The following is a 16,532-nucleotide window of genomic DNA, read 5'->3' on the forward strand; positions in this document are numbered from 1 at the left end:
AAATTTCCTGAAACTATTTAGAAATTTATATACACAAAGCATAAATTACGTTAGCAAAATTGTAATTTAATATGGTATAAGCCTAGACTATTGACATGTATAAGTGGTTAAATGCTAGTTATTAGACATGGTATCATGCACATTTTCATCCTTGTGGTACAAATACAACTTGTCCGTATAATGCATATTGTCTGCGTATCCAATTAACACCACAAATTACATGCCAGTCTTCTACATACACATTTTCTGACAAAAGAACTGAAGCATCCTGAGACAAGATCAGGTGACAATGCAACTTCGGACAAGTGCACACCACAAATGGGTATGCAAACGATTAGAGTTGTAATTTTCCGGGATGGGTCGGATAGCAACTAGGTCTATTAGTATTTTTCTTGTTTACTGTTGCTACCAGACTGGTAGGATATATCAGGTGCGAGGACAGCACTAAGCACAACGTGTTGAATGATCCCTGTGAAGCAAACGGAGAATCTGTCTACACATCACTGTCACCATCTGACGCTTTTTGAAAGTGGTCTCATTGCGGGTCTCCATTTGGCCAGTTGGTCGGATGGTGAAGTACCTAGATTTGCGGATCATTCGGATATTCCAGTGGCCCAATGTTAGACTACAAAGGAACTTGAGGCCACGTGTACTCATCGTCAAGGTTCCAGTCGATATCGTCTGACCACCACAACAGAGGGCTGCAGTGTTATACACCAAGCACACTGTAACCCCTTCACATCTGACACTGCCCTCCCAAAACTAGTATTGGTCTCTATGAAACGTTCTGTGTTATCCCGAACCATTTATTGGAGACTACCAGCCTCCGGACTAGGGGATTACCAACCCATACATAAATTGCCGTTAACACTACAACACAAACGGCTGGTTTGGAATTATGCTGTGACTTGAAAGCATGGACAGCCGATGGATGGCGTCGCATTGTTTTCAGCAATGAATCGTGTTTCTGCATACCCTTGATGACCATGGTCGGCGAGTATGATTGCGACTTAGGGATACTTCCACATTCTTCTAGTGTTCAGGAGTGGCACAGCTGTGTTATTGCGCTCAGATTCATGAGGTAGGGCTCCGTTGGGTACGACGTCAGGTCATTGTTTGTAATCGTTTGCAGGTGCATAAATATATCTCTAAATCCTTCTCTTGCTACTCCTAGGTATTTATACGGATAGCATATACTGGTTACGAACTACTGACGGCCTTGGGAGAGCCAGTCCTGACAAAACTCTGCCATTTGGTGAGCAAGATGTATGAGACGGACGAAATACCCTCAGACTTCATGAAGAATATAATAATTCTAATCCCAAAGAAAGCGGGTGTTGACAGATGTGAAAATTACCGAACTATCAGTTTAATAAGTCACAGCAGCAAAATACTAACACGAATTCTTTACAGACGAATGAAAAAACTGGTAGAAGCCGACCTCGGGGAATATCAGTTTGGATTCCGTAGAAATATTGGAACACGTGAGGCAATACTGAACTTACGACTTATCTTAGAAGAAAGATTAAGGAAAGGCAAACCTACGTTTCTAGCATTTGTAGACTTAGAGAAGGCTTTTGACAATGTTGACTGGAATACTCTCTTTCAAATTCTAAAGGTGGCAGGGATAAAATACAGGGAGCAAAAGGCTATTTACAATTTGTACAGGAACCAGATGGCAGTTATAAGAGTAGAGGGGCATGAAAGGGAAGCAGTGGTTGGGAAGGGAGTGAGACAGGGTTGTAGCCTCTCCCCGATGTTATTCAATCTGTATATTGAGCAGGCAGTAAAGGAAACAAAAGAAAAATTCGGAGTAGGTATGAAAATCCATGGAGAAGAAATAAAAACTTTGAGGTTCGCCGATGACATTGTAATTCTGTCAGAGACAGCAAAGGACTTGGAAGACCAGTTGAACGGAATGGACAGTGTCTTGAAAGGAGGCTATAAGGTGAACATCAACAAAAGGATAACGAGGATAATGGAATGTAGTCGAATTAAGTCGGGTGATGCTGAGGGAATTAGATTAGGGAATGAGATGCTTAAAGTAGTAAAGGAGTTTTGCTATTTGGGGAGCAAAATAACTGATGATGGTCGAAGTGGAGAGGATATAAAATGTAGACTGGCAATGGCAAGGAAAGCGTTTCTGAACAAGAGAAATTTGTTAACATCGAGTATAGATGTAAGTGTTAGGAAGTCGTTTCTGAATGTATTTGTATGGAGTGTGGCCATCTATGGAAGTGAAACATGGACGATAAATAGTTTGGACAAGAAGAGAATAGAAACCTTTGAAATGAGGTGCTACAGAAGAATGCTGAAGATTGGATGGGTAGATCACATAACTAATGAGGAGGTATTGAACAGAACTGGGGAGAAGAGGAGCTTGTGGCACAACTTGACTAGAAGAAGGGACCGGTTGGTAGGACATGTACTGAGGCATCAAGGGATCACAAATTTAGCATTGGATGGCAGCGTGGAGGGTAAAAATCGTAGAGGGAGACCAAGAGATGAATACACTAAACAGATTCTGAAGGATGTAGGTTGCAGTAAGTACTGGGAGATGAAGAAACTTGCACAGGATAGGGTAGCATGGAGAGCTGCATCAAACCAGTCTCAGGACAGAAGACCACAACAACAACAACATACTGGTTACATGAAATTACTTTTACATGCTATTACTAATCGCAGAATGCAGGCTAAGTATCATCTTCCGCTTACACAGTACTGATGCTCTCGAAGTTTGTGACCGAACTAAAGTCGACCAGCAGTGAGCGGCTGGTTAAGTCAGCACTGACAGTGTGAGGATGGTCTTTCACTCTCTAATTTTACCCTGAGACAGGGAGAATGCTATGTGACTCCATTACACAGAGAGATGGATAGTAAATTAAACACTATGCTCGAGGTCTTAGAAATATGTAGAGCGCTGTCTGGTATACTGTGATGATTTATGTGTTCAAGAATTAGACGTGAATGGGGGTACTGAGCAGTGATCTTTCCACGTTCGCAATGATACTCGCAAAGTAGAGAAGGGATGGGTTAGCTATGATACTGATATTGGGGAAACATGCTGTCACATTATTGGCCGGTGTTGTAGTTACTGTATAATTGGTAAAGTTGTTAGCGGTATCAACTGTGTTGCTTAATATTACAGTACATGGGCGGTGTCTTTTCCATACCATCCACGCATTGGTGTGCTGTTGGTTATCACATAATGATTGACTGACAAGTCTTGTTAGAGCTGGGGAATCAGTTTTGTGGGTGGGTGACGGCTTCTGGGGGTTGCTAGCAGCGAAACAGTGATCGCCTTAATGAGTGCAAAATGAGAAATCACTCGAAATCGAACGCAGAGCCATCATCTATTCCGTCATTGTGACAGATGAGTTGGAATATAGAGGTCGTCAATAGCTTTCGGAAATCAGTTTGGAAACTCTCCACAACTCAGCCAAAGTCTTCTACTTTCCTCATGTTGCAAGTGTCTTTTATTTAAAATCATCCACCGTGTGTCGCGAGTTGGTGTAGTTACAGTAACAAAATTATTTACACCTTGCGGTGTGTAGTTTTCTGTGAGAGACTGCTGATCAGAGCGTCTTAATGTCAGTTTCCGGAATGAGAGCAGCGGAGTGTGCGCTGTTATGAAACTTCCTGGCAGATTAAAAGTGTGTGCTTGGGTAGCTCAGTTGGTAGAGCGCTTGCTCTCGAAAGGCAAAGGTCCCGAGTTCGAGTCTCGGTCCGGCACACAGTTTTTATCTGCCAGGAAGTTTCATATCAGCGCACACTCCGCTGCAGAGTGAAAATCTCATTCTGGAAACATCCCCCAGGCTGTGGCTAAGCCATGTCTCCGCAATATCCTTTCTTTCAGGAGTGCTAGTTCTGCAAGGTTCGCAGGAAAGCTTCTGTGAAGTTTGGAAGGTAGGAGACGAGGTACTGGCAGAAGTAAAGCTTTGAGGACGGGCTGTGAGTCGTGATTGGGTAGCTCAGTTGGTAGAGCACTTGCCCGCGAAAGGCAAAGGTCCCGAGTTCGAGTTTCGGCCTGGCACATGGTTTTAATCTGCCAGGAAGTTTCATATCAGCGCACATTCCGCTGCAGAGTGAAAATCTCATGATGATGATGTTATGTTGGGCTGATTGATTCGAATGGCCGTGGATCTGTAGTACTTGTATCTAGTGTGTAGCTAGACGTAGGATATTGCGCGCATTTCCGTCAAATGGTCAAAATACGCTCCTGTTGCAGTAAATGTGGTCGTTCTATTTCTACATGGATTGCTGAATGTGTTGTATATGTCTTTCTCCGAGTTCTGCTCAGTTCCGACTTAAACTGGAGCGATCACATGCTCGAAGCTGTAGAAATGGGTGCGACTGCGAGATATGTAGGGTGTGACTAAAACCATGTTGTAATTTTACCGTAGCAGATAGGTTCGAGGAAGGTGACTCGTTTAGAGATATGAGAGTGCCTGAGATATGATTCACTTGTGGCTGTGAGCATATGCAAGTATGTGCTTGAATGGAAAAATCTGATTCCAAATGATGGACATAATTTCTAACATGTAGCGTAACACTAGAGATCTGAGAAGCTAGTGTACATTTCTATTCTTATGACCTCAATCAGCACATCCTCTACTACAACTGTTTGTGTTGCTTCTCAACGAATCATGTCCTATAGCTCCGCGGATATATTGCGGAACCTCTGATATGGGTTCGAGACAGAATGAGCTGCAAATAATTAAGAATTGTCTGGTTGGGATCGGTCTGAGGGAGTCGCAAATACCGCTTACATGCCACGTTCCTTAGCCGAATCACTTTCAAAGTTCATTGTTTTTATCTCGAGGGTGCATCGTGGGCTTACGCATTCCTACGATCACATTCACGGTATTTGTCCGGAAAAAAGAAAACTACCTCATTCAGAGGTAATGTCGTACCACCATTTGTAAAGGGGTATAGCTTTTAACATGGATACTTGTGTGCACCTGTACAACCAAGAGCGCTTGTGAGAGTAATATGCAGTAGATGTTGGGATGGGGTTTTTTCTTCATCATCTGGCCGATTACGTCTCCGTTTCTATGACACGGTGGTATGACTTGCAAGAAGAACGTAGGGGGCATGCACACCCATCGTTGATTTTTGGTCAGTTTTATTTCGTATCGTAGGCAATGATTTATTGACGAAGTAATAGCGGTGGGTGCATGATATGTACGTATTTGAGCATCAGGTTTATAAAGTATGTGTTTGTGGGAAGGAGATGACTGTGCCCTGTTGTAGGTAAGGTATCGATTTGACTTGGAGTGCTGTGATAGCAAAGGGAAGAGTACGTACAGTCGTAAGGAAGGTACAGATATTTACATTTCCAGAGCCACAGCCTTCGGTAGGGTGTATTTCCGATACTTCGCTCATTGTCGAATGACGTTCAATTGAGATCGCAATCGTAAGACGGACGGCTTTCATGATCAAGTGCTAATTTGACAAAATTGTGTATGGAGGTGCATTTGCACTGGACCGTTATTCGCTTCCATGTATGTTGTTCGGTTGAGTGCTTCGGCACATTTCGCATCTTTAATTAGTTGAGAGAAGATCGATTGTGGTGTGTGCATCTGGCATGTAGAAGATACGGTTGCCTGTTTTCTAGACATGGGAAAGACCTTAGGTGGCTTGTACACTAGTGGCCATTAAAATTGCTACACCACGAAGTTGACGTGCTAAAGAAACTAAATTTAACGGACAGGAAGAAGATGCTGTGATATGCAAATGATTAGCTTTACAGAGCATTCACACAAGGTTGGCACCGGTGGCGACACCTACAACGTGCTGACATCAGGAAAGTTTCCAACCAATTTCTCATACACAAACACCAGTTGGCCGGCGTTACCTGATGAAACGTTGTTGTGATGCCTCGTGTAACGAGGAGAAATGCGTACTATCACGTTTCCGACTTTGATAAAGGTCGGATTGTAGCCTATCGCGATTGCGGTTTATCGTATAGCGACATTGCTGCTCTCGTTGGTCGACATCCAATGACTGTTAGCAGAATATGGAATCGGTGGGTTCAGGAGGGTAATACGGAACGCCGTGCTGGATCCCAACGGCCTCGTATCACTAGCAGCCAAGATGACAGGCATCTTATCTGTATGGCTGTAACGGATCGTGCAGCCACGTCTCGATCCCTGAGTCAACAAATGGGGACGTTTGCAAGACAACAACCATCTGCACGAACAGGTCGACGACGTTTGGAGCAGCATGTACTATCAGCTCGGAGACCATGGCTGCGGTTACCCTTGACGCGGCATCACAGACAGGAGCACCTGCGATGGTGTACCCAACGACGAAACTGGGTGCACGAATGGCAAAACGTCATTTTTTCGGATGAATCCAGGTTCTGTTCACAACATCACGATGGTCACATCCGTGTTTGTTTGGCGACATCGCGGTGAACGCACATTGGAAGCGTGTATTCGTCATCGCCATACTGGCGTATGACCCGGCGTGATGGTAGGGGGTGCCTTTGGTTACACGTCTCGGTCACCTCTTCTTCGCATTGACGGCACTTTGAACAGTGGACGTTACATCTCAGATGCGTTACGACCTGTGGCTCTACCCTTCATTCGATCCCTGCAAAACCCTACATTTCACCCAGGATAATACACGACCGCATGCTGCAGGTCCAGTACGGGTCTTTCAGTATACAGAAAATGTTCGACTGCTGCCGTAGCCAGCACATTCTACAGATCTCTCCCCAATTGAAAACGTATGGTCAATGGTGGCCGAGCAACTTGCTCGTCACAACACGCCAGTCACTACTCTTGATGAACTGTGGTATCGTGTTGAAGCTGCATAGGCAGCTGTACCTGTACACTACATCCAAGCTCTGTTTGACTCAATGCCCAGGCGTATCAAGACCATTATTATGGCCAGAGGTGGTTGTTGTAGGTACTGATTTCTCATAATGCGTGAAAATGTAGTCACATGTCAGTTCTAGTATAATATATTTGTCCAATGAATACCCGTTTATCGTTTGCATTTCTTTTTGGTGTAGCAATGTTAATGGCCATTATATGTATGATTTGGAGTAAGTTAGATGAGCGAGATCGGTATTAGCATGTGGAAATAGGATTTTTCATGCGTTTGTTTCTAGTCAGTCAGTGGTCTAGAGCACGCTCCACGTAGCTAAAGTTTCGTGTTCTTAGAGAAATAATTTTAGAGTCTATAGCTGGGAATTATGTTGCGTTAGCGATCTGTAGGATGCTGCCTAGTGCTTGATATGGAGAAGTACAGCGAATCTGGAATAATATTATGGCGAAGATAAGTGTGTTCTTGTAATCCTTAAGTCTGGAGATGTGCATAGAAAAGCGAGCAGGCAAGGAAGCAGAGACAGTAACGCGTTTGTGTCGAGGGGAAACGATCGCGAATTTGTAGAACAGTTCTGAGAGCTACTTCAGCCCGCTGATGTTAAAGGGTGATTTTGTATGGTGGGGGATATGAACCGTAAGTTTACTAGATCGACACAGTACTCAGTAAGACATTGCTGGGATGGTGATCGGTTTGACGCTCCAATATTCATGCGAGTCTGGTATGTATTTGATGATCTGTAGACAACTTTGCAAGGTTTAGTTGTCGTTGAAAAGTGGTAATCAGTGTTAAGTAGTTTACTACCGCGGAATGTCACGTATGTAGAAAGAAAGAAAAGGCTGATGGCGCTTCCCTAGCACTGGGGAGCATCGAAACATACAGACGGTGTGAGTGTTGGCGTACGATAATTTTTTCGGGTGCTGTACAGATATAAAAGATAACTGCACTGTTTGTGTAAAATGTGTATATATTGTATTGTAAAGTTACTGTAGCTTACATTGTGTAAAGTTGCTATGGTTTATGTTATGGCATGGCTAGAGAGGATGACTCTGTGTCCTATCGTGAGGGACATATAGATTCAGCACATCGAAAAACGACGAGGGAGTGAGAGAGAGTTCATAAGTGGAAAATTTATATGTGCTATAAATAATGAAGCAGAGTCGTCAAGAGCAGACGTTACCTGTACGTTGATCAGTGTCAGACTGTAGCAGCAATCGTAATATTTTATTGTAGTTACAGTGGTAAATATCTTCCTGATTTGCAATATTCTAGTGAGTCCGGTATGTGTTTGATAATGTGGAGACGATTTTGTGGGTTTTACTGTCAATGCAATTCAGCGATCTGTGTAAAATAACCGGTGAAAGCCCCAGAAAGAATAGATGGATGGTGCTTCGATACCGGCGGCATAAGTAATTCAGCGCGTAAATTCGATAAGAGCCAATCAGAATCCTCGATTCATTGATATCGTTTGTGATGGGATATAGGAGTCTCTACATAGTAGAGGGAATATTTGTGTATGTTGAAATCTGGAAGGGAAAGAAGTTAGGAGCGCTAGGATGAGTGAATTCGATGTTATTTTTGTAAACAGGTTCTGTTAGAGTAGGAATTTCAGTACATACAAGCTGAGACAACTAGAAAGCTAGCATTAACTATTTCTGGGACAATATAGAATTCCAGAGAGGTCGACTTGACCTTTTTTTTCCAAAGCCATGTGATGTAAGAATAACATTGGGAACGTTGTTAGATGGTGAGCCGCCAGGCAGACGTTTCACTGGGAGATGTAGTGTGCGCCATGCTGGGGCAGGTACACACGGCTGAACACGTCACGTATGTTCCATTAGATGGAAGCAGCCTGTGCTATTCTCCCATCCGCAGTTAAGACAATGCTGGCCTGAGGTGTCTCGAGTATGGGGGCTGCGCCTTGGAGTTCTGTGACGTCGGTATAAGGGGAAACTATAGACCTGTGTTTGCCGTGTCATCCGCATGCATGCGCAGCCAAACTTGGAGCATCTGCACGTTGTATGTAAGTCTTCACACCCGTCCGATCGTGTCATCATCGGCGTCTAGGTGAACACGTATTTGGATAGGAATTTCTCTAGTGTCAAGTATGAAAAGGGATGTATACACATCTTGCATGTGGGCAGCTATGTGCAGTTTGAAAGCTGACGACCATGTCACTTGGCAGGGCTGTAGGTAGCCTCCTATGGGCTCTAGTAGACAGGGGGGGGGGGGTGTCTGCATACGTTGGTTGTGTGTCTGTTGCATTATTTAACGAGCAGGTCTATAGGCTGTGCTATGCATTATTTGGACAGTTTACGTGTACTGAACATGTCTACGCATCACTGTGCTGCATTATTTAGGGGGAGTCTGCATGTCTGTATTTAAATTATTTGGGTAAATTAGGAGTTGTTTGTGTGTCTGAAGAGCGTTATTTAGTAGTTTACAGATCTGTGGGCTGTGTGTGTCGTGACCCCAATCATGTGTTTTGTATCAGTGTGATAAATATATTCCATATGTAAATAAAAATTTTCGAAAATACATATAGTCCATTCCTTCTTTACTCTCCCCAGCAGCCCAGCACAGCCTGAATCATTTTTGCACCATTTTCGCCCCTACAGACAACCATCTGGGATTAGGCGACAGGAGAGATGACAGTACCATCTGGTGGCAGTAATGTGTACTAGGTCAGTTGGACACTAAATATCGTGGTGGGAGACACTGCCTGCAAAATAAAGACTTGTGTTCAGATCTGTTTTCCCGCCATTTCGCCCCACCATCTTCGATGACATCATGCGCTGTGCACGTTAGTGCATGTTAGTACACGTCAGCCCGCCAACATGGGTCAATAAGGGGACGTGGTGCTGGGTTGAGGATCATGGTGGAGTTTTTAACTATTTGCTTCCAAGTCCAGGTGGGCGTGGCATTCGCGAAAATTCATCCCAAGTCCACAGTAGCCCACTGTGGTGGTGTCAATATGTACTAGGCCTCATGGTGAACACATTGTATGCCGCCATCTTGAATAGTGGTACTTGCATCATCACCTGAAGTCACGATAGCACCTTCTGTCGGTGGCTATGTGTACGAAGTCAGAGTCTGGAGCTCTTCGTGAATACACTGGGTGTCGCCAGCTTGGATTATGTCACAGATGAGAGCGCCCTATGGTGGTGGCGATCTGTAGTAAGTTAGTTGGAGTCCTGACCTTGTGGTGAACACACCTGCATGAAATTGTTTAAATAAAGACTTATGTCCAAGTCTTTTTCCCACAAATCCTTAGGAGGAGGTGGCGGTCTGGCGACTGAGGTTATTACGAGTGTCTTTTCTTTCACGCCATTTTCTTAGCTTAGTAGGTATATGCGATTTGACTTTTGCTTACCACCAAAGTTCTAACTTGGTGCCAGTCCGTAGGAAGAGGTGGCGGTCGGGTGACTTAGGTTAGTGTATGTAGGCCACGTGAGCTATTTTCCTGCGATTTTCTTTGCTTAGTAGAGATAACAGTGGTGTGATGCATTATCCTGTTGGAATTCAAACTTAGCGCCAGTTTGTAGGAGGAGATGGCAGTCAGATGACTCAGGTTAGTACAAGTGACCTATCTTACCGCAATTTTCTTAGTTTGATAGCGAAACCCCAAGTGATCTTTGTTTACCGCAAAAATTCGAACTTGGTGTCAGTTTTTAGGAGGAATTGGCGGTCGGTTTACTGAGCCTAGTGGAGGTAGTACAAGTGAGATATCTTTCCGCGATTTTCTTTGCTTAGCAGAGATAATAGAGGCCTAGTGCATTATCCTGTTGGAATATGAACTTCCCACCATTTTTTTCTGGGGGAGGGGGGTTAGTTTAGTGGAGGTAGCGCAATTTCCCCATCTTCCCGCCAAAACTCAAACTTCCACTCCAAAATCCGCCGTCTTGAATGACGAGACAGCCGCCATCTTGGATGACGTCATCGTCGCCATCTTCTATAACAGTACTTTGGGGTCGTATATATTTTGTTCCAATACTTATGTGAATACACGTACACAACTAGATTTTTTTTTGTAGATTAGTTATTACAGTTTTCCATGAGAGCATCGCCTGTTTGAGCTGAATAATTTGCAACCTTTATTTTAGTGCCTTGTTCTACTGTATTCCTTTCTCTTGCTCTTGTCAATCGTTCCCTAATGCTCCCTCTGAAAACCTCAACAACCTCTAGTTCTTTCAGTTTATCCAGGTCCCATCTCCTTAATTTCCTACCTTTTTTCAATTTCTTCAGTTTTAATCTACACTTCATAATCAATAAATTGTGGCCAGAGTCCACATATGCCCCTGGAGATGTCTTACAATTTAAAATCTGGTTCCATAATCAGTCTGAAACCTTCTGGTGTTTCCAGATCTCTTCCACATTTACAGCCTTCTTTTATGGTTCTTAAACCAAGTGCTACCGACGATTAAATTATGCTCTATGCAGATTTCAACTAGGTGGCTTTCTCCTTTATTTCTTTCCCCAGTCCATATTCACCTGCTATTTTTCCTTCTCCTCCTTTTCCTACTATCTAATTCCAGTCCCCCAACACTTTTAAATTTTCGTCTCCCTTAACTATCTGCATAAATCCTTTTATCTCATCATACATTTCTTCGATATCTTCATCTGCGAAGCTAGTTGGCACTTAACTCGTACTACTGTGGTGGTTGTGGGCTTTGTGTCACTCTTGGCTACCACAATGCGTTCAAGCTGTTCATAGTAGTTTACCTGCACTCCTATTTTTTTATTCATTATTAAACCTACTACTTCATTACCCCTATTTGATTTTGTATTATAACCCTGTATTCATCTGATTAGAAGGCTTGTTCCTCCTGCCATCGAACTTCACTAATTCCCAGTATAACATTAACTTATACATTTCCCTTTTTAAATTTTCTAACCTATCTGTCCGATAAAGGGATCGCACATTCCGTACTCCGATCCGTAGAACGCAAGTTTTGTTTCTCCTGATATTGACATATTCCTGAGTAGTCCCTGCCCTGAATTCGGATTGGGGGACGATTTTACCTCCGGAACATTTTACCCAAGAGGATGCCAGCATCATTTAACCATACAGTAGAGCTGCATGTCTTCAGGAAAAATTACGGCTGTAGTTTCCCCCTTGCATTCAGCCGTTCACAGTAGCAGCACAGCAAGGCCGCTTTGGTTGATGTTACAAGGCCAGATCAGTCAATCATCCCGACCATTCCCCTGCAATTACTGAAAAGGCTGCTGCCCCTCTTCTGGAACCACACGTTTGTCTGGCCTCTCAACAGATACCCGTCCATTGTGGTTGCACCTAAGGTACAGCTAACTGTATCACTGAGACAAGCAACAAGCAAGCCTCCCCAAGCGAGTAAGGTCCATGGTTCGTGGGGGGGATGGGGGGGGGGGGGAGCTTTGAGAGATGAAATAGTGAAGGCAGCAGAAGATCAAATAGGTAGAAAGACAAGACCTAGTAGAAATCCTCAGGTAACACAAAATGTATTGAATTTAACTGATGAAACGATAAAATACGAAAATGCAGCAAATAAAGGAGGCGAAAGGGAATACAAACATCTAAAAAATGAGATTTACAGGTAGAGCAAAATGGCTAAGCAGGAACAGCTAGAGTATAAATGTAAGGATTTAATATAATAGAAGGAAACATTCCACGTGGGAAAAATTATATATAAAAACAAAGATGAGGTGACTTACCGAATGAAAGCGCTGGCAGGTCGATAGACACACAAACAAACACAAACATACACACAAAATTCAAGCTTTCGCAGCAAACTGTTGCCTCATCAGGAAAGAGGGAAGGAGAGGGGAAGACGAAAGGAAGTGGGTTTTAAGGGAGAGGGTAAGGAGTCATTCCAATCCCGGGAGCGGAAAGACTTACCTTAGGGGGAAAAAAGGACAGGTATGCACTCGCACACACGCACATATCCATCCACACATACAGACACAAGCAGACATGTAAGGATTTAGATACATATATCACTAGGGAAAATAGATACAGTGTTCGGTAAAATTAAGGATGCCTTTGGAGGAAAGGGAAAAAAGCTGTATGAACATCAAGAGCACAGATGGAAAGCTTCACCTAAGCAAAGAAGGGAAAGCTAAAAGGTGGAGTCTGTGGAAGGAATTGTGCTTGAGGACAGTATTATAGAAATGGAAGGGGATGTAGATGAAGATGAGATGGGAGATATGATACTGCGAGAATAATTTGACAGAGAACTGAAAGACGTAAGTTGAAACAAGGCCCCAGGAGTAAATGATATTCTGATAGAACTACTTGCAAGAGCGAGCCATGATAAAATTCTTCGATCTGGTGAGCAAGATGTATGAAACAGTCAAAATACCCTCGGATTTCAAAAATAATATGAAGGGCTTATTTCAATAGTGATACAAGTCCATTACCTCCACTTTTCTGTCTATAATGCTTCTGAAATTAATGAGCCAAAGAAACAGAAAGAAAGGTTCATCTCTAGCAAGAAGTCATATGCTTGAATATTTCTGGTATCTCAACTTCAGATTTTTCAGCGCTCATTTAACTTTAGGACTTTGTATCTCAATATGAACAAAAATGGTCTTGTACCACTACTGAAATAAGCCCTTCATATGACAATTCCAGTTACAAAGAAAGCAGGTGCTGTTTGGCGTATTATCGAACTATTAGCGTAATAAGTCATGTTTGCAAAATACTATCAATAATTCTTTACAGAAGAATGGGAACACTGGCAGTAGCCGATGTCGATAAATATCAGTTTGGATTCCGGAGAAAGTAAGGAACACATGGGGTAATATTGACTCTACGACTTATCATAGAAGAAGCCCGCCCCTGGTAGCTGAGTGGAAGCCGGCACGGTAGCTCAGCGCGTTCGTCAGAGGGTTAGCTGCCTTCTGTATTAAAAAACTGAGTCGACGGCTCAACACTGAACTTGAACGGGTGTCCTGGGACATCCGTACCGAACAGATGCAACGCACAACATCTAACGAAATGAGAACAGTGGTCAGCGCTACAGAATGTCAATCCTAAGGGCCCGGGTTCAATTACCGGCTGGGTCGCAGACTTTCTCCGCTCAGGGACTGGGTGTTGTGTTGTCCTAATCATTAACATTTCATCCCCATAGACGGGCAAGTAGCCGAAGTAGCGTCAAATCGAAAGACTTGCACCCGGCGAACTGTCTGACCGACGGGAGGCCCTAGTCACACGACATTTTTATCACAGAAGATGGGTTAAGGAAAGGTAAACCTACGTTTACAGCACTTGGAGACTTAGAGAAAGGTTTTGATAACGTTGACTGGAATACTGTTTTTGAAAATCTGAGGATATCAGGGGTAAAATACAGGGAGCGAAAGGCTGTTTACAGCTTATACAGAAACCAGACGGCAGTTGTAAGAGTCGAGGTGGTGGTGGTGGTTAGTGTTTAACGTCCCGTCAACAACGAGGTCATTAGAGACGGAGCGCAAGCTCGGGTTCAGGAAGGATTGGGAAGGAAATCGGCCGTGCCCTTTCAAAGGAACCATCCCGGCATTTGCTTGAAACGATTTAGGGAAATCACGGAAAACGTAAATCAGGATGGCCGGAGACGGGATTGAACCGTCGTCCTCCCGAATGCGAGTCCAGTGTGCTAACCACTGCGCCACCTCGCTCGGTGTGTAAGAGTCGAGGGGCACGAAAGGGAAGCAGTGGTAGAGAAGCGAGTGAGACAGGATTGTAGCCTGTCCCTTATGTTATCCAATCTATACACTGAGCAAGAAATAAAGGAAACAAAAGAAAAATTTGGAGTAGGAATTAAAGTTCAGGGAAAAGAAATAAAATCTCTGAGGTTCGCCGATGACATCGTAATTTTCTCATAGACAGCAAAGGACTTGGAAGAGAAGTTGATCAGAATGGACAGGGTCTTGAAAGGATGATGTAAGGTGATCATCAACAAAAGCAAAGCGAGTGTAGAGATGGACGAAGTAGAGAGGATATAGAATGTATACTGGCAATGACAAGGAAAACGTTTCTGAAGAAGAGAAATTTGTTAGCATCGAGTATAGATTCAGGTGTCAGGAAGCCGTCTCTGAAAGTATTTGTATGGACTGTAGGCATTCACAGAAGTGAAATATCAATAATAAACATTTTAGACAAGAAGAGAATAGAAGCTTTTGAAATACACTCCTGGAAATTGAAATAAGAACACCGTGAATTCATTGTCCCAGGAAGGGGAAACTTTATTGACACATTCCTGGGGTCAGATATATCACATGATCACACTGACAGAACCACAGGCACATAGACACAGGCAACAGAGCATGCACAATGTCGGCACTAGTACAGTGTATATCCACCTTTCGCAGCAATGCAGGCTGCTATTCTCCCATGGAGACGATCGTAGAGATGCTGGATGTAGTCCTGTGGAACGGCTTGCCATGCCATTTCCACCTGGCGCCTCAGTTGGACCAGCGTTCGTGCTGGACGTGCAGACCGCGTGAGACGACGCTTCATCCAGTCCTAAACATGCTCAATGGGGGACAGATCCGGAGATCTTGCTGGCCAGGGTAGTTGACTTACACCTTCTAGAGCACGTTGGGTGGCACGGGATACATGCGGACGTGCATTGTCCTGTTGGAACAGCAAGTTCCCTTGCCGGTCTAGGAATGGTAGAACGATGGGTTCGATGACGGTTTGGATGTACCGTGCACTATTCAGTGTCCCCTCGACGATCACCAGTGGTGTACGGCCAGTGTAGGAGATCGCTCCCCACACCATGATGCCGGGTGTTGGCCCTGTGTGCCTCGGTCGTATGCAGTCCTGATTGTGGCACTCACCTGCACGGCGCCAAACACGCATACGACCATCATTGGCACCAAGGCAGAAGCGACTCTCATCGCTGAAGACGACACGTCTCCATTCGTCCCCCCATTCACGCCTGTCGCGACACCACTGGAGGCGGGCTGCACGATGTTGGGGCGTGAGCGGAAGACGGCCTAACGGTGTGCGGGACCGTAGCCCAGCTTCATGGAGACGGTTGCGAATGGTCCTCGCCGATACCCCAGGAGCAACAGTGTCCCTAATTTGCTGGGAAGTGGCGGTGCGGTCCCCTACGGCACTGCGTAGGATCCTACGGTCTTGGCGTGCATCCGTGCGTCGCTGCGGTCCGGTCCCAGGTCGACGGGCACGAGCACCTTCCGCCGACCACTGGCGACAACATCGATGTACTGTGGAGACCTCACGCCCCACGTGTTGAGCAATTCGGCGGTACGTCCACCCGGCCTCCCGCATGCCCACTATACGCCCTCGCTCAAAGTCCGTCAACTGCACATACGGTTCACGTCCACGCTGTCGCGGCATGCTACCAGTGTTAAAGACTGCGATGGAGCTCCGTATGCCACGGCAAACTGGCTGACACTGACGGCGGCGGTGCACAAATGCTGCGCAGCGAGCGCCATTCGACGGCCAACACCGCGGTTCCTGGTGTGTCCGCTGTGCCGTGCGTGTGATCATTGCTTGTACAGCCCTCTCGCAGTGTCCGGAGCAAGTATGGTGGGTCTGACACACCGGTGTCAATGTGTTCTTTTTTCCATTTCCAGGAGTGTATAATGCTACAGAAGAATGCTGAAGATTAGATGGGTAGTAGATCACATACTGAACAGAACAAAAAGGGGTACGGGTACGGAGGGGCATATGGTCGGATACCGCTCTCCCGGCCGTTGTCAGTTTCCGTGACCAG

The 16,532-nt window shown here is 44.7% G+C and overlaps 1 protein-coding gene and 1 non-coding gene across 3 annotated transcripts in view; both read left to right on the forward strand.

Moving 5' to 3' along the window:
- Positions 1 to 16,532, forward strand: part of LOC124711258 (putative fatty acyl-CoA reductase CG5065) — a 240,792-nt gene that overhangs the window by 190,549 nt on the left and 33,711 nt on the right. The window lies entirely within an intron of this gene.
- On the forward strand, positions 3,659 to 3,733 carry Trnas-cga. The gene has a single exon. It is a non-coding gene; the product is annotated as a tRNA-Ser (tRNA).

This window comes from Schistocerca piceifrons, chromosome 8, assembly GCF_021461385.2.
Source record: "Schistocerca piceifrons isolate TAMUIC-IGC-003096 chromosome 8, iqSchPice1.1, whole genome shotgun sequence".
Taxonomy (NCBI): domain Eukaryota; kingdom Metazoa; phylum Arthropoda; class Insecta; order Orthoptera; family Acrididae; genus Schistocerca; species Schistocerca piceifrons.